The sequence below is a fragment of the Eleutherodactylus coqui genome, chromosome 4 (assembly GCF_035609145.1).
Source record: "Eleutherodactylus coqui strain aEleCoq1 chromosome 4, aEleCoq1.hap1, whole genome shotgun sequence".
Classification (NCBI taxonomy): Eukaryota; Metazoa; Chordata; class Amphibia; order Anura; family Eleutherodactylidae; genus Eleutherodactylus; species Eleutherodactylus coqui.
The window spans coordinates 70,728,583-70,755,836 of NC_089840.1; the positions used below are offsets into that span (position 1 = coordinate 70,728,583).

Here is a 27,254-nt window from a genome sequence, read left to right on the forward strand (position 1 = left end):
AGACAGCAGAAATCCGCGATCACCAGCAGGCACTTTTTTAAAATCGCAGTACACCCGCGGCGTAAATACACGGGTGCATCCGGCGATGCTCGTCGGCATGAGACCTAAGAATATCATAAAATGTGACAACACAAGGGACAGGTAAATGGAAAAATAAATCGGAAAGATAAAGGGGGCAAATTCGGGGGTGGGTGGGGTGAGATGCAGTCAGCAATTAAGAGCCATTTTTCAGAAGAGAACCAATCTTGGGTAAAGAGGGATTTTTGCACTTTTGTTGGATATCATGAGCTCAAGTTGTTTGAGAAGTTATTGACTATTTAAACATGTCCACTTCTGACACTGTATAGAAAGTGTTACATTTGGATTTTTTAAAGCAGAAAAAAAATCCACGATATTTACATGTGGTCAAGAACTCTCTCTGATATCTGCTGCTATGTGGGCAGCAAGACCACTCAATGGGACTACCTGCAGGGACTTCATCTGAAATAAGTAGCACTAGGGGCAAACAGTTTGGCTGAAATGCAGTCATGAGCGGTGTGCATTCTCTCACCACCATCATCCAGCCCACACTATTTCTTTGTACAGTTGTGGCTAATAAACGCAGACCTGACCTCAATCTGCCTCTACATGGGGCACTATAGTCCAGTGAAAAATGAGACTGAAGTTCTAGAACACCCATCCAACTAAGCAGAATTCTGCAAAAAAAAAAAAAAAAAAAAACGGACATTGTTACCCTTTCTAACTCCTTAGGCCTCAGTCACACAGCAAAACACGTAAAGCACAGCATGGATCATGGCATCAGTAGTGCATCTCACACATGCTCTCAGGTGCTGTGATTTTTTTTTTTCTAATTCTCATCTTTGTTTCATAGCAACGTTGCTCTGTATTGCATATGAATAGCATTGGATACGCCAACCATAGAAAATAGGGCTGTTCGTCCGCGATAGGCGGTGAATGGATCAATGAAAAGCAATGTACAATCAGACTCCATTCACCACGTATCACACGAGCATGCATCGCGTGTGCAATACGTGGTGCAAACACGGTTGTGTGAATGAGCCCTTCGTGACAAAGCCCGCTCGCACCTCAATGACCAATGTTTCAGATTTTCACCTTGCATTGCAAGAGCGATAACACTTTAGTTTAAGTCGATCTAGCCAGGTTTGCTTTTTTTTCTGGTGGGACAAGTTGTATTACTTGTATCTGATGGCATCATTTTTGAGTACATGTAATATATTGCATCCGTTATTACTTTTTTTTTTCTTTTGAGGATTGCAATTTGTTTTCCGGATTTTATTTTTACTGCGTTCAGTGTGCAAAACAACGTGATATTCGCCGTGTCAGCACGATTCTGGCTATACAAAGTTTTTTATGCTTTGCCAATGTGTACACTAAAAACTACTTTCGTAAGACTCGCTACTGTGTTTCCGCACTCGAAGAGCCGTGGCATTTTTAGCATTCCATCAACAGAGCTCTATAGGGGGTTGTTTTTGCGGGATGAACTCTAGTCTTCATTTAGTCAAATTTTTGGAAACATAACATTGTTTATTTTTAATTTCATTTTTTCTGGAGGCAACATTAACAAAAATTTGCAATTCTGGCCTGTTTTTTTTTAATAATAATCTTTATTTGTATAGCGCCAACATATTCCGCAGCGCTTACATAGACAGGGGGATACAGAAAGACAAAGGTACAAAAAATTAAAAAATTACACAACCACGGTTACAATCGTAATCAGTTGGTGGAAACAATTGGGGTGAGGGTCCTGCTCCAACGAGCTTACATACAAGTAATGGGGTGATACAGAAGGTAAAGGGGATGGAGATGTGCACTGTATGGCGAGGTGGAGAGTGAGGGATTCTATACACAGACAGTGGTCAGACACTTAGCCGTGTGACGGCAGAATCGGTATGACTGCAGGAGCGGTTTATGACAGCTAGCAGGGATTGCAGTCAGTAGGTCAGGGAGCATGTTATCAGGCAGAGTACAGAGGGGTTTGTTTAGGGAATGCGGTATGCCTCCCTGAAGAGGTGCGTTTTTAGAGCACACCTGAAGTTTTTTGAGTCCTGGATTGCCCGGGTAGCCTTTGGTAGTGCGTTCCAGAGGACCGGTGCTGCTCTGGAGAAGTCTTGGAGGCGGAAGTGAGAAGTTCAAATTAGAGGGGTGTGCAGTCTAGTTTCGTTTGCCGAGCGGAGAGCCCAGGCTGGGTGATGGATTGAGATGAGGGAGGCGTTATAGGGGGGCGCTGCACTGTGGAGAGCTTTGTGGATTAAGGTAGTACGTTTGAATTGAATTCTGTATTTAACGGGCAGCCAGTGCAGCGACCGGCACAGGGCAGAGGTGTCCGAGTAGCGGCTGGACAGGAAAATGAGCCTGGCTGCTGCATTCAGGATGGATTGGAGAGGGCAGAGTCTGGTGCAGGGGAGGCCGATCAGCAATGAGTTGCAATAATGGAGCCGTGAGTGGATGAGGGCAACAATAAGCGTTTTCAGTGTGTCTATGGTGAGAAAAGAGCGGAATGTTGCGATGTTCTTGAGGTTCGGGCCACAGATTGGATGTATGGGGTAAATGAGAGATGGGAGTCGAATATGACCCCAAGGCAGCGGGCATGCTGTTTGGAAGTTATGGTGGTGCCACACACTGAGATTGAGATGTCAGGATGAGGTCGGTTAGTGGAAGGAGGAAACACCAATAAGTCAGTTTTAGAGAGGTTTAGTTTTAGGTAGTGAGAGGACATAGTGTTAGAGACAGCAGACACAGTTGGTGATGTTTTGGAGGAAAGGTGCAGAGATGTCACGGGAAGAGGTGTATAGCTGGGTGTCATCAGCATAGAGATGGTATTGGAGGCCAAAGCTTCTGATGGTTTGTCCAACAGGGGCTGTGTAAATAGAGAAAAGGAGGGGGCCGAGGACCGAGCCTTGGGGGACCCCAACAGCAAGGGGAAGAGGAGGGGAGGTAGAGCCAGCAAAGGAGACACTGAAAGAGCGGTCAGATAGGTAGGAGGAGAACCAGGAGAAAGCGGTGTCCTTTAGGCCGATGGAGCGAAGCATACTGGGGAGGAGTTTGTGGTCGACCGTGTCAAATGCTGTGGAGAGGTCGAGGAGGATCAATAGGGAATAGTCGCCCCTCGATTTGGCTGTTTGTAGGTCGTTTGATACCCTTGTAAGGGCAGTTTCTGTCGAGTGTTGGGGTCGGAAGCCAGACTGTAGGGGGTCGAGGAGAGAGTTCTCTGATAGATAGCTTACAAGGCGGGAGTAAACAAGCCGTTCTAGTAGTTTGGAGATAAAGGGGACGTTTGAGATGGGTCGGTAATTGGCAACGTCAGTCGCGTCAAGAGTCGGCTTCTTTAGCAGTGGGGATATGATGGCGTGTTTGAAAGAAGAGGGAAAGACGCAAGAGGTCAGAGAGGTTGAATATAGTGGTGAGATGGGAGATGACCACTGGGGAGAGGGATCGGAGGAGGTGTGAGGGGAGAGGGTCGCTAGCGCAGGTGGTGGGGCGAGCAGAGAAGAGCAGTTTGGAGACTTCTTCCTCTGTCGCTGGTCTGAGTACAGACAGTGAGCAAGAGCTAGATGCAGTGCTGAAGTTCACCATGCAGCATAAATATGCTAAATTAATTCTGGAGGCTGGTATGACTATGTTAATACCAAGCTTGATTTTATTTTTTGGGAGGAGTGGGGGTGAAGTGCTGCAACCTTTTCACACTTGCTTTGCAAGGCCACTTTCACACAGTCGTGAAAGTCACGCGAGATGTGTGCAAAGCAAGACATTCCCCATTTTTAGGCTTTCCCTCGAAACTCCTCGCCTATTGTTTTTAATGGGTCTGGAAAACACATCACACAGCAAATTATGAAGTTTCCCGTTGAAAACGGCTGAAAGGCACAACTGAAGATCGCAACTGTACTGAGTGATGGGAGGCATCTTTGACACAAACTCCGCCCATACGCGGAAACATTGCACAAGCATGAGTGAGATATCTAGTTTCATGGCCTGATATTGCCCTTGGCTGTGTGAAAATTAGCCTAAGGGATTTTTGTTTTTTGCAAGGTGAGTTAGAATTTAAAAATTACATCACTTGTTGATCCATGTGACATTTTGATAACTTTTTCAGGTTTTTTTTTTTTATGCAAGAGGCAACACTGTCAATTTTCGCCTTTTATTTTTTTATGGCGTTCACTGTGCGAGGTAAATGTACTGACTTTTCTCTGGGTCATTACAAACGAAGCTATACCATGTGCGTTTGTTTTTTACATTAGTAATGGAGGTTTTGATTTTTTTCTTTTAGTACTTGAGCTTTTCATTTTTGGCTTAGTAGGGGACTTTATTATCATCATATTTTACCATTCTAATACACTACTATACCTCAGAATAGCAGTGTATTACAAACCCTATGAAGCTGAGGCAGAGACTAAGTAAAGGCCCATTTAGACGAATATTGCTCAAGAGAAGTCTTTTGAGCGACTTTTGAGTGATAATCGTTGTGTCATTTACATTGCAAGATGATTGCTCAAGCTGAGTGATCACCTTGTGCTGCCAGCAGAGGATGCAGAAGACAAGTGGGTGTCCCCGCTTGTCTTCTGTATACAGCTGTTCCCCACTCAGAGCACCCAGCTGTTATACAGCCAAGCGCTCAGAGCGGAGGATGCAGAAGATAAGCGGGGTGTCCCTGCTTGTCTCCTGCATCCAGCTGTTTTCGGCACATAGCGCCCAGCTGTTATACAGCCGAGCACTCCTTGCGGGGTATGGAGAACAGAGCTGCACAGCTCTGTTCTTAATACCCAGCCTGTCATCAAGGAGCGGGATACAGCTGAAACAATAGTATTGGCTGTATATCGCTGTGAATCCCTGATAAGGCTCATCGTTGTCTTTTCAGTGCATGATGTCAGTGCAGTTACACAGTACGATTATTGCTCAGAAGGCTGAGCGAATTTTGAGCGATAATCGTTGTGTCTAAATGGGCCTTAAGCCTCATAGGCCACCACAGAACCGAAGGCCATATTCAAACCTCCTGTTGCCACATCAACTCATCAGGACCCAGTCATTACATTACGGAGGTCTGGTGGGTGAGAGGGAGCCACCTTCCCTCAGTCAGCGTTTTACATGCTAGCGTCACACTGTAGATCTCTCTGGCCCCCACTGTTTCATCAGGTGCCAGGCTGTTGTCCAACAGCTAGGCACCCACTCTCGATGCAGAAACCATTGCAAGATGGGGCATCAAAATAAAGCCCCATTAAGGCTGCTATCAAAAAGCGTATGGGCTGTCGTTAACAGTTAATACACTTTTTAGGGAGATTTCTTACCTGTTGCAAGGAGAATTTGTGCGTTTATCAAAAGAGAAGACAATCCCAGAGCCCATGCAGAAGTCTGAGCCCAGGAGAAATACAAATCACGCCAGCCTGCTGCGGTATCAAATGATTCCTAATTTATTCTAATGTGTATGTGGTTTATATACCATAAATGACATCACAGGAAAAGTATCTACCTCCAAGATTAATAATGCATGATATGTTAAATATTTGAGTTGCACCCCAAGTTAACCTTATACGGTGTAACTATAATATACAATGAAACCGTTATGAATTTAGTAAAAAGGAATGCAAGGGGGGGGGGGTGGGGGGAGACTTATCTTCTGTCTACAACTACTGGTATAGAAAAAGTTTTGTTTAACCCCTTCACTACTTACACTAGCAGCAGGCTATATCTTTCTAGTCTACAATCTGATAGAGAAACAATTAAGAGATTTGTAGATCCATGTATCAGTTAACACCTGTGCTGGAGCCGAGTGTGGAGTTTCCATAACTGCTTTATTTTTGTAGCAAAGCAGCTGAACTAAAAAAACTGAGACAGATTTTTACTAATTTCAATGATGCTTTAAAAAAAAAAAAAATTCCCTTTGCTTCCGTTATTTTTTCCGCTGCAGACTGCAATATTTTTGTCCAAAAAGCGGAAACCGAACAGAAGCAAAGGGAAACCTTTGTTAGTTTTTCCCCATTTCAATAGTTTAAAAAAACAAATTTTTCCACTTTTGTTTCTTGCTCCAAAAAGTGAGCAAAAAGCCGGAAACCCTAAACTGAGCACCGATGTAAGTCTGAACTCACCTGATTGGAAGAAAGATTTTTCAAGCAATAAATGTAAAATATCATCCTAGTATAGAGATACATTGTATACAAGTGCCAGTGATCAGTAACAGAATCATTTCTGAACCAAGAACCATTTTAGAGAAAAATAGTTTAACGGTGACTTGGAAAGGCTAGTTGTAGACTTAAACAGAAGTATGATATGAGGTAAACCATGACCTGCAGTCCAAAGTGACTGGAACAGATGAGGAACGGCGGAGGGGTTAGGAGGGAGCAATAGTTGTATTTTACATCAAAGTATTTTATCCAGAAAACCTGCATAGTTTATAAGACAAAAATAGCTCTACAAACACGGTGACAAAATCACCGCTTCTATTCTTCATTGTATGGTTATGGCATGCAAAATTACAGCAAAAATGGTTCAGAAGAAAAAAAGCCGTGCATAGTCTACTACCGATGTTATAACAAGGGCTGTAAACCAATGACACATGGTTGAAGAGATACGAGATGGCCCAACAGTTGTCATGTACGTGGATGCAGATGACACCAGATCAGTTCACATCCCTTGCTGGGATCAACATGTTCTACAAGAGAAGTCACAACACTCCACAGGCTCCAGCTGTTTCATAGGTAAGCTTGGATGAAGCTGCAGGTGGTTATTATGGTTTTAAAGCGACAGAAAATAATCAAGTGAAATACAATTGAAACAGACAAAACTCATGAAAAATCTTTTATGATGCAAGTCAGTCTTATTTAAGACATAATCGTGCACAAGAACACATCTACCATAACTCACAAAACCAGTCAAAACTTCTGAAAACCTTATCTGCACTTGTCTGATCCCACATACTTCGAGGGAGAAGTGAAGAATCTGACTGCAGAGCAATGGACCAGTAAAATAGAGAGCCAACAGAAAGCAACAAGTGCATAGATGCTGAACCCGATAGCATTGATAATCCGGACCACAAAACAGTCAAAATTGCAAGAGGAAGGCAATCCCTTCAGCACTCTGCCAGACAGATTAGATAGAAGCTGGCCATATCAGTAGGCTTGGAGAACGATCTTAAGGGTATGAGGACCTCCCAACCGTCCTGATGGCAGATGTCAAGAGGATTGGGCATGTTTTACTTTACATGGCTGATGCGTTAGGTGATCGAGGTCAGCCATTTCTGTCAATGCCGTCATACACCTGCATACTCAACTTGGACAAGCGGATCCAGATTCTTAACAAAAAGAAAATAAGTTGCTGCCAAACACCTCTGGTAGCTTATGGCTCGTCTCCTGTGACAAAGGATAGGCATGTTGAAATCAGACATGCCTCAATCCTTTATGGTGGAGTTAATAGATAGCCATTGGCCAGTTTAAGGGCTCACACATTTGACTAGATTACAAAACGATCCTATACAAGTCTCCTATACAAGTTATGGGAGCGCACGCACACGTCAATCTGAAAAGTCAGCTACGGGACCGATCATAAAATTATATAATCATATATAGATACACACACACACACACACACACACACAACTGGTCCGATTGGAAATATCTATGTAGGCATCAATGGAGATAGTCTAATCTGGCCAAGTGAGGCAACTAACGTTCAGACCAGTCATGGGTATATTTGGGCAAGGACTAAAAGGAACGCAAGCAGGCGGCTGACCGGAGGCTAACTACAGGATACTGCCAACAGGTGCCCTGATCTTGTAGCCTGTATCTGCAGTTGGCACAACACACAAGCTCCAGATAGGAACATAATGGAAATTGATCAGGCACCTACTATAAAAAGTTGACTTTATACTTTAACCCCCCAATGACTGCCAATAACATGGCTAGAGATTAGAGATGAGCGAACGTACTCGTTTCGAGTAATTACTCGATCGAGTACCGCCATTTTCGAGTACTTCAGTACTCGAGTGAAAAGTACTCGGGGGTCGCCGGGGGGCGCCGTGGGTGAGTGGGGGGTAGCAGCGGGGAACAGGGGGGAGCCCTCTCTCCCCCTCTCTCCGCTGCAACCCCCCACTCACCCACGGCGCCCCCCGAATTTTTTCGCCCGAGTACGGAAGTACTCGAAAATCACGGTATTCAGGCGAAAAAGGGGCGTGGCCGCTTATCTCTAATAGAGATTAAAAACAAAGTGTTAAGCCCCATTTACATGCAAAGAATCTTTCAAACGATTGAAAGATGGACAGTTTTAGTGATAGTTATGTATTAAGTGCTAATAGACACTAATGTCCATTAACACTATTAGCTTCATTTGCGTGTAAGTGGGGTGGGGTGGGGGTGGGGGGGGGGAGTGTTCATGTAAATAAATAACTTTATCCAAGAGAGTGGCGTTCACATTGGTGAGAGTTTTGTGCATCTTGCAACACACAAAACACTTACGTAATTCGTGCTCGTGTGCATGTAGCCTAAGCCTGGATTCACACAGGGCGGATTTGCTGCGGTTTGCCGTTGCATATCCGCACTGCGGCAAAACTGCTGCGTTTGCAGTGCAATATAGTACAAATGTGTTTGGGCAAAAGGCTGTTCTCACAGGACAGATTGTTTGCGCACTGCGGAAATGCAGCTGCAGTGCGGTTTTTCAAGACACAGCAAGTCAATTCTTTTGTCTTTTCCGCAGCACTTTTTTGTCCATAGACCTCTATGGACGCTGCAAAATCCACACCAAAATACGCCGCAAAAGTAAAAAAGCGCTGCGGAAAAAAACGCTTGCGGATTTTTCCGCTAGAAAATCCCCTTTGAAGCAGTTTTGCCGCAGAAACCATTCTTTTGCGGCAAAAACGCAACGAAAAAAAACGCAGCAAAACCGCAACTAATCCGCCCTGTGTGAACCCAGCCTAAGGGAGAACCGTCACAGTGGTGAGTGGCCTGAGGTGGGTGTGGCTAGCTACGGCTCATGAATATTGAGAACTAGTCCTTTAAGACCCCTGCTTTAACAGATTGCCATGAAAAGCAGTTGAAAAGCTCATGCCAGTCATTAAACAGATGCCTATGATGGACTTCAGGATGGTATACATTGGATGATACATTCTATTATAGTCTATGTAGTTTTCTTCTAGATTTGTATTTTCTGATAAAATAAAAAACAATTTTCCATACCCAACTCTTGGGTCAGCTCTCTTCCCTGAACTACTGTTATCAGAGATATGGTTCATGTGGCTGCTGTAAAAAAAATAAATAAATAAGAACCTGGGTGGGAACTCCCTGACTTCTATGGAAGAGTGCTGCATTATCTGTGACCATGGCCTATAATGTATGGTGGAACCCGGTGTCAGGATTGCAAAGAAGGGTGACAACCTATGTAAGGATACAAAGACTACTGAAAACTGACCTGTACTGAAGGGATGTGCCAGCCTAGTAAGCATTTCAGTGGCGCGAGTGTGCGCGTATATATATACATTTTTTTATTTTTTTTTTTAAAGGTTAAAAGCAAACTAAAATTTAAAAAATATTTCATGAACTTCATTTAAACAATAGGTCATTTTCTGACGACATGTTCCCTTTACCCCATTCCTAGACCTGCCATTCAAATACTAATGTTTTAGCAAAAAATATTAATGCATCCTTTTCAGTATAAAAAAGTACGATAAGTTGTATATTTGTGTAATAAATATTTAGGAAGAGGAAAAAAATTATATATAATTTTTTTTAAATGGCAAGTACCAGGGGGCATTGAATAGTTAAAAGTTAAGTTGACCCATCATGCCTTCTTGTTCGCTGCCAATTGTTTTTTTTCCTGTTTTATTGCAGATTATCTTTAGGTCAGAGTCCCTGGTTCAGTGAAAGAGCCTAACCTCAAGAAGCTAGAAGACTGCCCACTGTAGTGCCAAGACATCTGCTGGTACACAGCATCTGAGCAGAGCCAACAGAGAGGGGTGACTTTTCCTTCATGTGAATTCTGCCACTATGCAACACTTGGTAAGAGGAAGCAGTCATGTACTTGATGCTGGCCTCACCGAGGTCACTCCAACTCCAGCGGTCCATTACTTAAGGCTTAGAGTGCGGCCGGTCAAGAACTAAAGGTTGTTCATTCACTTCCTGGCAGTCCACGAGTCACACTTGTGCGGCACCAGCCGCGCGCTGCCTGTCACAACCTGCAGTTTTCAGTACAGTGTAGTAACGAGAAAGCTGTCAATCACAGCATGTGGGTGGGGCTAGTCTACTGTCATGACAACGTGACATCTCCCATCAGGCGCCAAAGGAAAAACCCAAATTGTTAACCGCTGGCACTCAGGGGCAGGCTCACACGAGCGTATGTAACGGAAAGGTGGAGCTGCAATCACCGTGATTGTGATCATGTATGCCTCACACGCTCCGTCCTGCACTGGCTTCCTGGGGAGTTTTTTTTTTGTTTTTTTTCCTTCCTTTTAAAACACACACACTTCCTTTCCTGGTTTTGTTTCCTAGCAACACGTTTATAAAACGCTGCAGATACACCATAAAAATAGAACATGCTGCTTTTCTTTTTATTTGAATATACGCAAGTATGAATGGATCAATGAAAATAAACATTTTCATTAACCCCAATCATTGTGTATTACGCACGTGTATACTGCACATACTATGCAATGAAATTACACTCCTGTGAGCCTGCCCTTACCCTACAAGTAACAGAATAATGGAAATGACTGGTCACTAATTTATGTCGCCCTCAGTGAGGGCAGCATAAGGGCTTATTCGCACAACCGTATGCGCAAACCGCTGCGTGGGTAATGCAGTGTTATACCAGTCTGCGTGAGCCGGCAGAAGCCACGTAAGGCGAGTGCACGGCGTAGCTCAAGAACGCGGTCATGCGCCATGTGACTGTTTAATTCCCCGCTCTGTTTCATAGCAGGGTTGTGTATGTATCGTCGCTAGAGATGAGCGAGCGTACTCGCTAAGGCAAACTACTCGAGCGAGTGGTGCCCTATTCGAGTACCTGCCTGCTCATCTCTAAAGATTCGGCTGGCGGCGCAGGTGACAGGCGAGTTGCGGCGGAGAGCAGGGGGAAGCGCCGCACGCAGGGGGAAGATGCACGCACGCATCTACATGCAGTGTTTACACGCCAATGTGAATGGGTCAATAAACATCCATGCACTTTCAATGATTCCATTCACTGTGTGCCACGTGGCCGGGCATTGTGCGTGTGATGCGTGCTGAAATCACGGTCATGTAAATGAGCCCAAAGGCACGTTACCTGTTCCTTTTAAATGCGTTGTTGCACATCTAGCTATTGAGGACCTATCCTACCCGAGGAGAGCCATACACAGACATGGAACAGCTGAACCCACCAAATGCAGTAGGACTGCACAACATATTGGTGGTGGGGAATAAGGATGAGCCAGCTAGATTTCAACGGCCCATTCCTTTTGTTCTCTTACATTCATAGAAGAGTGCCAAAAGCCTTTAGTAAACTAGTTGCAAAATTGGCAAGTCACTGCTGCCAAACCCCCCTATTCCAAGATATCAGTACATGTAACAAATTTCCCTCTGTGGCTTAGTGACATTGCATATAAACCCCATACAGTAATTGTGTAAGTACAGCGTTTTGCACACACCCATAAATAGGGCACTATTGCGTGGAAAAATAGAACATGTATTTGAATTGTCACTATGTATTATATGCGCATGCATAAACCGCAATCCAGATACGCTGGTGTGACCCCGGCCATGGTAGGTCAGACCCCTCAGCAAAGCTCAGACCACTTCTCACCCCTCTAGGAAAGTAGCGATAGAAGGCAAAAAGAGCAAAGCCGCAAATTACACAAACGTGTTGCCTCATCATCTACAACTCTATACTGTAATTGTGGCACAAAGCCCCTCATAAATCCCCCCTCCCCCAATGAGTCATCATATATTACTATTTAGCAAGCATCGTAGCTTGGCATTGTGACTTAGATGTCCATCCTTGTACAACTTCAGTGTGTAAGGTTTTCTGTGGTGTTAATTTTTAACTATAGTATAAAAAGAGAACTACAACCTACATCGGAGTACAGAGTTAAACCAACTTGGACTATATTCTAGAATGGTTTTCACTGAAATTCCCCTATTTTTTTGCTGCAGAAATGGCCTGAAGTCCCCATTTGTTCGCCGCAGACGGCTCAGCGATTTATCCTTTGAGATGTCGGGAACGCTGCAAATGTAAGAGTCTCCGATGATCATTTCCACACTGAATAGGGTTTGTAAAACCAATTTACAAGCATTGTACTGGAAAGCTCAATGACTATCCTCAAAGTCGGTCACATAGCAACCAGGCCTACCAGAGCCCCACATGTCATCAGAATGTTCCTGCAGCTAAAAGCAAGGAACATTCTTTAACCCTTTATGAACCAGGGTGTTTTGGTCCAAAAGGACCAGACATTTTGGGGGTTATATCCATGTGGCTGTTTTTGCAAACCAAGTTGTTTTTTTTTTCCTCCAGCTAGCGAAAGTATTTTAGCTGCGTTTTTTCCTAGAGCCATTTTAGTATATATCTTTTCTTCACTTTCTGTTTTAAAGTCTTATTACAGGGAAAAAGCTTTTAATTTAGAATTTATAAATTATATTTACACTAAAATAAAGTAAAGGAATGGGTTCCTCATTTTGTTTCAGACATCGCATATAAAGTTTGTATAGCCTCAGATGACAACGCATATGGTGATGGTTTAGGTTTGTGTCAGTGGGGATAACTACTATAATGCTGCTACCCCACCCCATTTCCAAAAATAGGAAGAAAAAACAAATTAGGATTGACAAGGCAACTGGCTGAGTGATCATAAATGGCTGCACATCCAATTGAAAGAATGCCAAGTGGGGTACCACAAGGCCCAGTGTTCGAGGGAATTGAGGGGAAACTGCTCAAATTTGCTGACTACACAAAGCTAGGAGATATGGCTAACATTAGTAAAGAGAGTATTCAAAAAGATCTAGAAAAGCTTGCACAGTGGGCAGCGACTAACAGAATGGTATTTAACAAGGAGAAATGCTAAGTCCTACATCTGGGCAAGAAAAAAAGAAAAAGAAGCACATAGCCCAATTCCTCCCATTCTCTAAGCAGAAGCACATGTGAAAAACACTTGGGTATACTAATAGATCATAGACTGAACATGAGTCAGTGTGATGCAACAGCAAGAAACAATTCTGGGATGTGCTAAGCCACTCACACACCGCATTTTACCGCAGAGTCCCGTGCGCCTCGCTAACGACGGTACAACGCCGCCATTGGTTTCAACAGGACCTTGCAGACATGTGCTCTAACGTTGCATTTCTGAAGTCGCCATTTTCAAGCGCGGTCTGCTCTATTTTTTTTACGCACCTCATCACCCATCACAATGATAGGAAGCGTTAAAAAGCATTGTCGCTAGCGATCGCTGTAAAAATGCCGCAATTTCAAGCAGCATTTCCTGAAGGCATGTGTGAGCGTGGCCTTAAGAGAAGTACAGAGTCTACATCACTTGAGGTAATTATCCCCCTCTACTCTTCCTTAGGTCAAACCTCATCTGGAATATTGTGTCCAGTTTTGGGCACCCCACTTTTTGCACAGACGACCTGTGCGGCGCGAGCACACTGGAGCGGCCCCTTCAACGGGACCGAAAAGGCGGACTGCGCAAGCGCGTCTAATCGAGCCGGGCGAAGGAGTCGGTCGGCGCCATGGAGACGGGGACGCCAACACAGGGGGGTAAGTATATAACTTCTGTATGGCCAATATTTAATGCACGATGTATATTACAAAGTGCATGTATATGGCCATACAGAAGTGTTTACCTTTACTTCATTTTGCGGGACAACCCCCTTAATAGCTGTCTACAAATATCTGAAGGGCTGTCACAGTGCAGAGGGATCAGCCCTATTCCCATTTGCACAAGAAAAGGCTAGAAATTACAGGGGAAAACATCCCCGCAGTTTGACAGTCCATATCATGGGGCACTCAGCGGTCACCTGATAGTCCGGGTCGAATAGCAGAGGAAACACTTCCGCTTTCTTTATCTACTACATAGCACTCATTGAGCACTATGTAGCCTGCAAGAGAACACAGAAGAGATTAAAAAAACGCTTCTGCCTTCTCCAGCTCCTCGGCTGTGACTAAAAAACAGAACCTGACCTGCTCCCGCTAGATTACAGGAACTGTAATACCGTGCTATATTTTTACCATCGACTGGGATTAACCCCTTCGCGTACATTTACGTTCTGCAATATTGGGTTATCGCACGGCGATATCTCTTCATACAACGCTGGCGCCGGCTGTTTCTTACAGCAGACACCCTGCGGCAACAGCTCCAGCAAACCACGAGACTGATCAGATTCTGACAGCGGCATTTAAATCCCCCGAACGATGTTTGGGGGTCCTGTACAACCTGTCCCCTGCAATAAGATCGCCTTTAAAGGTCCCCAGGGCTGTCTTAGCCGAATGCCCATCAAGCCACGCCCATGGAGTGGCTTGACAGAACGCCTGCCCAATCGCAGAATGATGTAATGCTGTGGCATTATATCATACTGCAGGAACGATCAAAGCATTGCAAGTTATTGCCTTTGGGGAGACAAAAAAAAACAAAACTTTTACTATTTAAAGAAAAAAAAACAAAACACCACACCTTTTGTCATTTATAATAAAAATCTAAATCATTAAACAAAAAAATACATATTTGGTATTGCTGCGTCTATAAAAGTCCATCAAAGTAACACATTATTTACCCTTCACAACGAACGCCATAAATAAAATTTTAATCTTACCAAATTACCAGTATTAGATTTGCCCGTGTCTGCATTGGGTGTAATAAAAAGGTGTACCTGAGGCTAGCACCTCCCTTCTCCAGCCGCTGCCATTGGTTCCCATTGTAGTCTATGGCAGCGGTCCTAGTCAGGCTAGGAAGGGGTTTCCAGGGTTATTGGGCGCTTTTACGCCGCAGGAATACGCCTGTGTGATCTGATGCATTAGATTCCAATGCATCAGATGGTAGCGTATATCGGCCGGCCGTGAAAACTGCAGCAGATACACGCTCATGTGGATAAGCCCTCCGTGCTGTAATATGCTGTTTTGAGTTGGGTCCTTGTGGCCAAAATAGCTAACAAAATTTGGGGATTCCACTATCCAAAAGCCATACATTTTTAAGTCAATATGACCATGAGGGCTTTGTTTTACAATATATCATATGTACCAAAAAATACAATTTTTTTTTTTTTTTTTGTGGAGGGCGAAAAAAACATCAACTCTGTCATTTATTTTTCTTGAGCACAAATGCCATGATAATTTTTTTGCATGTTGGTACGATTACAACAGGACCAATTTTTTTAGATTTTACTTTTGCACGATAAAAACCCTTTTATTGGAATATCTTATTTAAGTGTATTTTTTTTTTTTTTTTTTTAACATCACTGCATTCAAAGTCCCATACATTTTCTTATTTTTCCATGGATGGAGCTCCGAGAGGGCTTGTTTTTTGCGCGATGAGCTATAGTTTTTCACCACTGGCACCATTTTGGGTTACGTGTAGCTTTTTTGACCACTTTTACGCCAGCGAGAAAAATCACACGAGATTTGTGCACTCTTCTGAATGAGGTCATACACGAGCGATTTTTTTTCTCACGATGCAGAAAACAAATTGTGGCATGTCCTATCTTTGTGCGTGCTCTCGCAAAGTATCTCCCATTGTTTTCAACGTGCCCGGAGGTCTCCCATTGAAAACAAGTATCGTAACTTTCCTGAAGTGATTCGAGACTTTGAGGGGGGGGGAAAAAAAAAAAAAAAAAGCACATCCACAGGAAAAAATGCACGTTGAAGAGCGCAACATGGGGCCCTGATCCACAGCCTGATGTCGCGCTCGGCCTTGTGAAGTTAGCATTGAGTTTTCTTTGGAATGCAAAATGAACAATGAGCATTTTGCCTGCATATTTTTTTTTATGCATAATAAACAGTATCCAATTTATTACAGGTAGTTACGGATATAATGATATCAAAATATATGTGTGGGCTCTTTAATTTATATTTTTTAGTGTGCAAATAAGGATTTTTTCTCTCTTATGTCCCTGCAGGGAACTTGAACCAGAAAAGCTCTGATTGCTACGATAATGCACTGCAGTACTTCTGTACTGCAATACATTATCACTCTCACTAGTGATCACAGGCCATAGCAGGCTTAGACACCAGTGTCTGGCATCCGGTTGCTATGGCAACCCATCAGCCCTCCATGATTAGATAGCAGAGGCCAGATGAAGTCACACAGGGAGCACACTTTCTTTTTGAGCTCTTTACATGATGCAATCTACATTGATCGCGTCATGTATGGTGTTACAGTGGGTATAGGTGTTCTCACTGATCCCCCTTCCCCGTTGCAGCAGTAGGCCAGTTGTCAGTAAAAGCAGACTCCTGCTGCGGGCTCCCATCGTAGCTCGTGCCACCCACATTAGTTTACGTCCTGTTGCGTTAACCACTACCCTGCCAGGATGTATGCTTGCGTCCTGCAGCATTAAAATCTAGAGAGCTATTGCAAGAGTCTTATCACTATTTTATATTTAAACAAATATAAAAAAAATTTTAAAAACAAAAACAAAAAAAAAAAAAATTATATGTTCAAACTTAGCTTTTCAAAAGTGGAAAATACACACTAAAACCCACGTCAAGGTCTGCTCCACTGGTGCAGATTCTGATTCAGATCTGCGCCAGACTTCAACCCTTCAATTAAAAGGGTGAAATCTGCTGTGGAAAGTCCCAGCTATGTGTGAACATACCCTTAAAGACAGTTACATTTTAAAAAGAGTCTCCCAAGAAATGGCTTGCCTTAACATTGAGTGGGAGGATGCATACATTCAAACAGTAACAATACACCCAGAAAACCACCACAATAGGCCTCCTGCACACGGGCGGATTTGCATTGTGAATTCCAAAGCGGTATTCCGCCTCCGGATTCTGTAACAAATCCAGCCCATAGCATGACACTATTTCCTGCCCACGAGCAGAAATAGATTGTGATTTTCCGCTTGCGGAAGGAGAAAAGTCGCAACATGCTGCGATTGTGCAGGCTACGCACAAGCAGCTTCCGTTGACTTCCGTCCCGCAGCCATTCTGCAATCATCAATGCAGAATGATGGCGGCAGCCGCGTCATCGCCATAGTGACAGCGCAGCTTCCTCTGTACTGCGCACTTTAGCAGCAGAGGAGAAGACTGTGGAGAAGTGCGCTGGGGTCACCAGCCAGGCACCGAATCGAATTCCGCTGCGGGAATCCCACATGCGGGGTCCGACCTGCACGTGTGCAGGAGGCCTTACTAGGCTAAAACGTGCCCAGGAAAGGAAAAGCAGGGATTCCATTTACAATATTTTCTATTTTATAGGTACGTCCCCTTTTGCTGGAAGCCTCTACATAGAATAGCTATACAAAAGGGAATGAGGGGGGTGAAAACATACCAGCCCAACAGAGAATGCTCTGACATTCATCAGGTGAATGGCACCTTGTAGATACATTGGACATGCACGGTGTGATGTGCCCAAGGCTATCGTCACATCTGCATCAGATCCGGTACCAAGTCCCTGCCAACAGTGCAGCATGCCGTAATATTTCATCATGATGGCAGCGTCTGTGAAGGGCAGGGTCCGACACGTCCGTTGTCTGGCTCACATGACTGAGCGGAGCAGCAGCAATGAACGTAGGTGTGAACTGAGCCTTGCACAGGCATTTACAGCTATTGTTACTCCTTAGCGGATTACAAGCTCCTACTGTAGCTTTATGCTTGGTTACTAATAGCATGTCACAGAATGGTCACCGGCTCCTTAGCAACAGGCTGCTCACTTTCTGCAGGGAAAAATGTTATTACGCATCTGTCTAAAGGTTCTGCTTATTCTCTGCTACTGTACATTACAAAACGAGGAAAGCAGACTTCTAATTTATCTACTACAAGGTCAGTTTTGAAACAGATAGCCAACTAGGCGGCTAAGGGGAGGGGTCGCATTCACGTTCAGTGTCGGATGCCATCAAAATTGAGATATTACAGCGTGCAGTGGTATATAATCCACTAACCTGACGGACACCATTACAGAACACGCTTCATTATTGGGACCTAATTATTAGCGGACACTCCATGTAATGTGCATTCAGACAGAACGATTAGCGTTATAACAAAAGAGACAGATAATCGTTCCATTTAAACATGAGCCAACAACTGAAGGATAAAGAATCGCACGCTTCTCGTTCGCCGTTCAGTCTCTGCGAAATCAATGGATCGTTCACGTGTCCTTTAATCACCGATAGTTCACTGTTTTATATAGAATGTGAAACACTGAACGATTCTTAAAGGGGTTGTCTCACGCCGAAACAGGGTTTTTTTTTATTCAATAGGCCAATCAGGAGGCTGGAATCGGCACACGTGACGGGGCGGAGCTACGCGATGATGCGTAGAAGGGGCGGAGCCAGAACACCGCTGCTGCCGGATAGACCCGAAGGCAGAAGACCCTTCTGCGCAAGCGCGTCTAATCGGGCGATTAGACGCTGAAGTTAGACGGAGCCATGGAGACAAGGACGTCAGCGCAGGGAAGGTAAGTGAATAACTTCTGTATGGCTCATATTTAATGCACGATGTATATTACAAAGTGCATTAATATGGCCATACAGAAGTGTATAATCCCACTTGCTTTCGCGAGACAACCCCTTTAACTGTACTTTTTGCGGCCACCATACACACACTTGCCTATGGCAGACTAACTCCCTAACTGAAACGGCTACTCAACATAAAAGGCCCAATGACCACGTGTGGATTTAAATTATAAAATCTTTGCGGGAGATCCGCAGCTCCAGAAGCCCACAGGGATGCATTAGCATCTGCAGGGCAAATAAATGCATGCGGATGTGTAATTCTCTCCCCCCCCCCCCCCCAGCATGCAGATGGCACGCGGGGGACAGAATCACAGCATGCTCCATTTTCCTGCGGATCTCCCGCACGGACGGCTTCCGTGGCTTTAATTGAAGGCAATGGAAGCCATCCGTATCCGCGGCTACCCCACAGCTGTTTTTGTGCTGTGCCGTAGATCCGCGGGAGATTAAAAAAAGGAAAAGGTGTGCATGGCGCATCCACGCAGCATGCTGCCGGCGGTTCCGAGCACATCCGCTGGTCAGAAGAAATTCAGCCGTTACAGAGGGGAGACCCGCAGCGTCCGGACATGTGAGTATGCTGTCATTTTTGGCCTCATGGCTGCGGGCACAAGTGGTAACCACTACGGGGGTTCCTCCGCGCATGCCCGTGGACATGAGGCCTAACATGCATCTCCTAGTGTATTGCGTCCAGTTGCGTACCTCCCATTGTCTTCTATGGGGATCTTTCATGCGCAAGAATATAAAGCTTGTTGCTGTAATGCACGACCAAAACGTGCAGGAAGAAAACCGCACATAAACAAACCCATTTAAATCAATAGGTTCTATTCTATGCGTACTGCGCCCTTAAATATGTCCATGTGAATCTGGCCTAAAACTAAAATCTCATTTAGCCAACGATTATCGTTAAAAATTTGCTCAAAAGCAGTCATTTGAGCGATAATCCTTGCATCTAAACATGCGGTCACCGAGCACTGTTCATTTAATCGCTTTTCTAGCCAGCTAGAAATTAGTAATGAGCCTCATCAGCGCATCATGTCTCGGGACATCAGCTGAAAGGGCCAAGAACAATGCAGCTGTTTGCATATTCAAAACAGCTGCATTGTTCTTCGATCTATCGCGGTGGTCGTTTGAGCGATCATCGCTTTGTGTAAATGGGCCTTAATACTTTGATATACATTTTATGACTGCATTCAGTCATTTCGGGTAAGTGTCAACCAGCATGACGTTCCTTCCCCAGAAGATCAAAGTTTTGGATGGGAATATCCAAGTTGGTGGTGATGTCACTAACTGCACATATGATCACGGAGGCCAGCTATTGTCTGAAGCGGTCTCTGCAGTCTGACAGCATTGCTACAGTATTAAAACCCCTTTAATATTTCCGTTGAAGAGCACTGATAACCATTAGGTCGCTGACTAGATGACAGGAAAATCTCTTAATCCACAGGCTCAATGTAAACAAGCTTTTCAAATACTAGTAGATCACGTGCAAGCAGTTTTCATAGAAAATTCATCTGAGTGGTGTGCAATATGGATCTTTGGCATGGGTTTGATCAATTTAAGGCCGCTGCACACTAATTGATTTGCATTGCGGAATCTGCGGTTGGCGTCCGCACCGCAGATCCGCAGCAAATACCGTTCACATCATGCTATGAGAAAGCGCTTCGTCCCGCACTCGCAGAAATCATTGAAAAAAATTACAGCATGCTCTACTTTTGTGCGGTATACGAACGGACAGCTTCCATTGGAGACAATGCAAGCAGTCAGATCTGCGGCCCGTCCGCAATTCTCATTGCAGAAAGGCCATGCGTACTCGTGTCATTGCATAACGACGGCACGGGACAAAAAAAAAAATTAAAATTAAAAAAAAATATCTGTACACGCATGTCTTACTGCAGCCCGCCGCAGCCATCCACAGTACAGGAAAATAAGAGAAGTCATATATGCAGGGTCGGATTCTGCTGCGGGCCAATGGGCAGTGAATTACAGTAATCGAGTCAGGAATGGATGAGGGCGACGGGTGTCTTTAGCGTGTCAGCGGTGAGAAATGGCCGGATTTTAGCAATATTTCTGAAGTGCAGGTGGCATGTTCGGGCCAGGGATTGGATGTGGGGGTTGGAGAGGTTAGCTAGGCCTTCTTCTCATGGGAGGCCTTATATTTCAAGCCTCCCCCGAAAACCGGGGCAGGTCTTACTATCGGGAAAACACGGTAATGGCCCCTTTACACGGGCCAACAGTCGGGTAAACGACAGCACGGATGTCACCGCTAAGGCGGTCAGCGCTAGTGCAGAGAGTTTACACTACAGGACTTCACCGCTGGATCGCGGGCTTCTTGCTTAGCAGGAAGTGTTTACACAGGATGACAAGCCTGCAATCCAGTGATGGTTTTAAGAGTATTTTTTTCCCCCCATTCATTTTAATGCGACACACAAAAGAAAAAAAAAAAAACATAGCAAATGAAGAGGCAGTCTGCAACATTCTTCCATGCGAAAAAAACCAAAGCCTGACGAAATGGAAGCAAACGGAAACCCTGAATTAAGCCCCAACGCAGATGTGACAGGAGCCTTAGGCCGCCCTCACACTGACGTGAAAGCTGTCCGAGATTTGTGCGTTGAGATGTAGAAATATGAACCCCATTATTCTGAATGAGGTCATACACACAATCGATGTTTTCCTGCATGGCACTGAGATGTGATGCAGAAAACAAATCGCAATATGTTCTATCTTTCTGCGTGCTTTCGCCGCCCATTGTTTCCAATGGGGTTAGGGGCAGCACCGCGAGGTCTCCCAATGAAAGCAATTGGAGAAACTCTGCAATCCTCTGCTGTGGCTGTCAGATGCAGCAGAAGAATTGCTTTTACCCGAAGTGATGTGAGGCAGTTTTCACTTGTGCCCCCTCAACTAATTGCCTGTCACACTCTGGAGGTGTATACAGTTCCCTGATACTTATCAATCGCTAACTTGATGGTGAGTTTTTTTGGTTTTACTTTCATACCAATCCCATGATTTATCAGCACAGAATTGGCTAGAGGCTGTACCATTTCTGCCTGCTTGGGAGGAGAAGGGGAGAGTTTTAAGTATTACTTTCCTTATGGATATTTACCTTAGTAAGGTACAGATCCAGAAGTATCCAGTCAGGATCATGAGCTGTGATGATCTCTATTATAATGGGGACAGCAGCTGTACCATCATCATCAACTGTGACAAGTGTACATGTCCCCCTCTAGACAGTTTCTGTGGTAGGTTCATGTAACCGCACGCACACAGTGAATTTGACTAGAAACAGAGCCTAAACCTAAGGAAATCTGAGCTGGTCAGAACTGAGATCACATCACCATCTGAGGAGAACTAGATAAAGAGAACTAACCAAGGAAATGCTAGCACACATACTGGGGGAATAGCTAGATATTCAGTGAAAAAAAATTGGTGGCCCTTTGTTGCACATTTATAGCTAGAAATAAATTCACTGTAGTAAAATGGTATTATCAGGGTTAATATACAATGTTTAAAAAAGTGTCAAGATTAAAAATACATATTTTTAAGGTGTCCATGGCCAAAAACAAGCCAGCTTTACTCACCCATAACAGCTCCTGCACTGTTTAAAAACTGTAGCTGATTGGTTGACGAGTTGTCACAAGTTGCTGCAGCCAGTCACAGACCTCTATGGTCAACCGCAGGAGTCTGTGATTGGCTACAACATTCTATTCATAGGTTGATTCTGCAGCTTGTAAACAGTCCAGGTAGAGAGACAGCTAAAATGGGCGAGTGTATATTTCTCAGAAAACCCCTTTAACATATCTAAGAAAAGGTGCTCCATAGTTTTATACAAGAAATTAACTAAAGCAGACACTGCTGGAGTGGCGACAGGCCTTCTAACGGGGCGTCCACAGCAGAACTTTCTACACTGACTGTCTAACACCACAGCAGAAATCTAAAACCAGTCTGCTTCAAGCTTTGCCCAGTCAAAGGGCAAAATCAATATGCGAGATATCCCGACATTTCCACGCTAAGCAGAGATGACACTTCATATGGATCTGCGCAGAATCGTGTCAGAAGTTACACGTGGGTTTTCCCACTGACCACGCCAAATCCACCACAAAATATCCAGCAGATACAAGCGGCTTGGCCACGAAGCCGTCAATTTTAGTGGTGAAATTAATGTGGAAAAAATCCACGCCGGGGAAGGGGGGGGGGGGGGGGGGTATGCCGTTGCAAACACCATACAATCATATCTAGATAGCTAGAGCAGAATCCAGCCATACTGCTCATTTTCAAAAATGGAAAACCAGAATAATTTACTGCATACGTCATTCATTGTAGCGAGTGAAATCCGCCGTGGAAATCTACACCAAAACCCGCAATGAAGTCATGTGTGGATTTACTTGCGGAAGGTTTGCACAATGTATGCACATATCCCAAATAGGTGAAAAATACCTTTAAAAGGCCCTGGCCACTAGGGGTCTCACTTTCTTATTTGCTGTCAACTGCTTGCTGGCTTGTGAAATCTGTCTCTAGAAACAGAGACACCCAGGTGGAGTACAGGAAGTGAAGCAGGGTAACATCTCTTGCTGCCCATAGACATTTATGGAGACAAGAGGGAGAAGCAGAAAAACTCAGGGCTTTACTCACACAAGCATATTTAGCCTGCGTATTCCGTACATATTTTTTGCATGCGTAGCAGGTAGGGCAAAAAGCCCTTTGATTTACATTGCGCCATTCAGAACTAGTACCGGTATGTACGTGTAAAACAAACAAAAAAAATGCATGTGCCATTTTGGGGCATATTACGCACCACTGTCATAGCCTGGCACATAAAATATGCAGTAAATACGCGTGTCACATGCACATTTGCTGCATACTACGCACGTAAAAAAAAAAAATACATAGGCTAAATACACTCAAGTGACCCTTCAAGCAGGAAGTGACCGAACCCTCCAATGTTTTTTTGGTTTGTTGTTTTTGGTTTTTTTATTTTTTAACAGCACCACAGTCCTGAATTCACAGTTACACTGCTCAGTACTGCTATACAATGTTCTTTATGCTGCTTCGAAGCGTGTGCCTCAGCAATGAAGACTATATCCTGCTCTACATGGGGGACAAAAATTCTCACAAGGGACAGATTTGCCATGGACGGTCCACACTGAAAATGTACGGCATTTACAGTAGCAGCAAAGTAGATGAGATTTTCAAAATCTCATTCAGATGATGCAAAAAATAAATAGCGTATACTGAAGTGGTTACTTTGGTAAACTCAGCTCAACCATCAGAATAAAAAAAAAAAAAAAGTTAAGTTGTCCTTTTCTAATGTGCACGGTCTTCAAAATCCAAAACTGGCTCCACCTAATGTAACTAAAATTCACAGATCAGCTATCCGTGTAACTTAGCTCCGCCTCCTACTCATTCATGTATCGTACTAATAGAGGCGCAAGCAACAAACTGCCAATCTTTTCTGAGCCAGCACATAGTACTATAGTGATCCACATAAGCACATGGATGAATGGGGTAATAGTGTACGCAGACATGTGACTAGATTGCACAAGGGGCTATGATGTGATGTGCACAACTAGCCTAAAAATGTCCATCATCCACATAGGGTGCAACTAATTCGGAACAGCAAGAACTATGCATAAGTGAAACAGTCAATGACGCTGCAAGTTTATCCTGAATTTTCATGAAACCTGCACCTCTGGCCGTCTGTGGTCATAAGATTAATAAGAAAACTCCTATAGTAATTTATCAATAAATATACAGGTATCAACAAAGCCAGGCAAAGCCACTCAAGAAAATAAATCATCTGATAACCTCAAGTATATACACCTTCCATTACTGAGGGGTGGCAGAAAGTGTCAAGCTTTAGAAAGCCACTTGGGTAGAAAAATAGTATCAACGTGATGGGGGGGGGGGGGGGGGGCTAACTACTGGAGAAAAGATGCTGCATAACAGAAATGTCAGATATATTAGATTACTAGATACCTGCCAACTCAGAGGCTTTGTAGAAAACTGGCTAAACAAAGCCAACTCTGAGGCATAACATCACACAACACATGCTTCAAGCAGGTGTCAAACTTCCTTTGTGTCTATGGCAAAAAAAAAAAAAAAAAAAATCACCAATATCAAAAACCACTATAAAAAAACAGAGGAAACTTGAAATGACAAAAAAATGTAAAATAATAAAGATGTGTCTGACAGCGTTCGCTATCCAGCTCCAGAATGATGCAATAGAGAAGTTTCAGAGCAGTCGACAAGCACTGCATTGTAGGAGTGGCAAGCCATAAGACAAAGAATGAGGGCTTCTAAACAGGCAAGCGGGCACCACACAGATGTTACACCCGCAAACTGCTGCATCAAATCTGCCACAGATCACAACACGGGGTGTAAACACAAAAGAAAATTCCAGAGGAATTCTTGGAAGAAAAAAAAAAACCTGAACAATGGAATGTCATTGTCACATGGTGCTGCAGAGCCCGGATCCAGGCAGATCACTCCTCTAACACAACTGCCCTGAGCGGCAGAACACGGCACAATACAAAGATGCAGGGGCACACAGAAAAGAAAACCTCAGCAGAATGCCACCTTTGTACAGACAACTCACAAAAGAGGGCACGTCACACCGCAATTGTCATAAAAGTCCATGGGAAGTCACACGCCACATCGCCCTGCAAATTCCAAGGGTGAAAAAAAACTAATGTCAAAGTTCAACCAAAGTCTGCAGGTAACCGTTGAACAGCGCAGGCGACTGCCGAGATCCAGCAGACATGAATATTCCAGCAAATAGCAGAATAATTCAACAAGTGTGAGCTTAGGAGGTGCCAGCGCTTAGAAGAGCCCTGATGACATTACATAGCTGTAGATAATGACCCCTTGTCTGGGTGGGCGATAATCTAAACCACCCCGACAGATGCAACAAGCAAATCTGTGCCCCCCTGGGTAATACTGCAGTTGCTGCCACATCTGCATACAAGTGACACACTGTAGCACCAGGACCAAGTGGTGGATGATTGTGCTGATAACAGCCTCCTTACTCCACCCAGTCTGTGCATCCCACAAGCAAGCAGCTTCCTTCTATTCTTCACCTGCCGCACAAGATCACTTGTGCTTTTTAATCAAGGCATGTGTTAACAGTGAAGGTTACCAATTCCTAAAACCCCAATAGGTAACCCCTAGATTGATCCATCACCCTTATGTATAACACAAGGGTGTGCGCAGCCACACAACCTCACCTAGCCATGATTCAGCCATCTCTCTCCGCCTCTGACATTTCCACACTGTTGCTTGCACTGGGGATGGATGACTGCAAGACCACATCGCAGCTCCCATCCTACAGGGAATGGCACTGCAGACCCCTTTAGTGCATATATATTATATATCTAGGGCAGCTTCAGATCGCAACATGGCCAAGGATCTGTCCCCATCCAAAAAATTTTCTACTAGGCCTGAGATCTCCATCCACTAATAAATAAATATATATTATATATATATATATATATATATATATATATATATATCTATATCCTGCGTTCTATATAGGTAATGCATCTCTAAGGGAACAGTGCAATAATGGCATCCTATCCATATAATAATGCATGCAGTCATGGCACTGCAGATCCTTCAATAATAAGCAGAGTCATGGGGGCCGAACACCCATCAGTGGCACCTGCATACTCCTCAGTGCCGTACAGAGAGCCCACACCTAGAGATAAAGAGATACATTTTATAGTGCATCTATAAATAGATACAATGTATCAACCTGCAGTAGTTCTAGAACACCCGGTGATACAAGTAAATCCGTGCAGAACATATGGTAATGCTCGACCAGAGAGCTGGCTTCCTATCACAACTGATGTCACGACATGCCCCACCAATGTCCTGTCAATGACAATCCGGCTGTCATGTGCAGCGCAGGGGTACAGCGCCCCCTTGCACACTGCGGATGTGGCGCTGCTCCCCGCACCCCTGGCAGCGCCTCGCCCCACAGCATCTTCCCGAGCCCCCACAGCTCCTTCCCAGCAGCCCCCTGCGGTGTGAGCAGTAACGGCTGTCCGCCATTTTGAGAGGGAGAGAGAGAAGAAGATGAAGGAGGAGGGAAGAGGCGGCGGCGGCGGCCACCTCGTCAGGAGCAGCAGGCCTCCGTCCCTCACGGCGACAATACACCATACCTACCGGGGGAGTCATCGAGTGCGGCCTCTCCCGGGCCCGGGCGTCCTCCTCACGACGGTCTTCAGAAGGGCGGGAGCTCCGGCCGCCGTTACACACAACAAGCGAGGACTGAGGGGGGGAAAAAACGGCGATAATGGGCGGGGGGAGGCTGAGGCGCCAAGAAGACCCTGCGGTAGTCAAGCTGGTTAGTTCCCTCAGGCGATAATCCTTCCGCCGCCTCCTCACGGAGCGCCCTGCTCGGTATTCTGCGCCTCCTTCCTTCTAACCGTCCCTTCCGCCGGGCACTTAGGGCAGCCGCCGCCGCGCTGTCAACGAAACGGAGCTCAGCAGCGCGGTGACGTCATATCAACCGCTGTAGGGGAGGAGGGAGCGACCGGCCGGCTCCAAGAGAAGGAGGGGTGCTGGAGGGAGGAGTTATAGCGGGCCGCGCAGGCGCACTGCCTTCTACTGCTGTCTAGGCGTTGACGGCGGGAGAGAGCCTGAGGA

General features: G+C 44.7%; 1 protein-coding gene across 1 annotated transcript in view; it reads right to left on the reverse strand.

Moving 5' to 3' along the window:
- PAFAH1B1 (platelet activating factor acetylhydrolase 1b regulatory subunit 1) overlaps positions 1 to 27,162 on the reverse strand; it is a 63,338-nt gene extending 36,176 nt beyond the window's left edge. Inside the window, exon 1 of the mRNA XM_066599629.1 lies at positions 26,772 to 27,162. The gene's annotated coding sequence lies outside the window, so the exon portion shown is untranslated. The remainder of the gene's footprint in view (positions 1 to 26,771) is intronic.
- Positions 27,163 to 27,254: the final 92 nt, after the last annotated feature.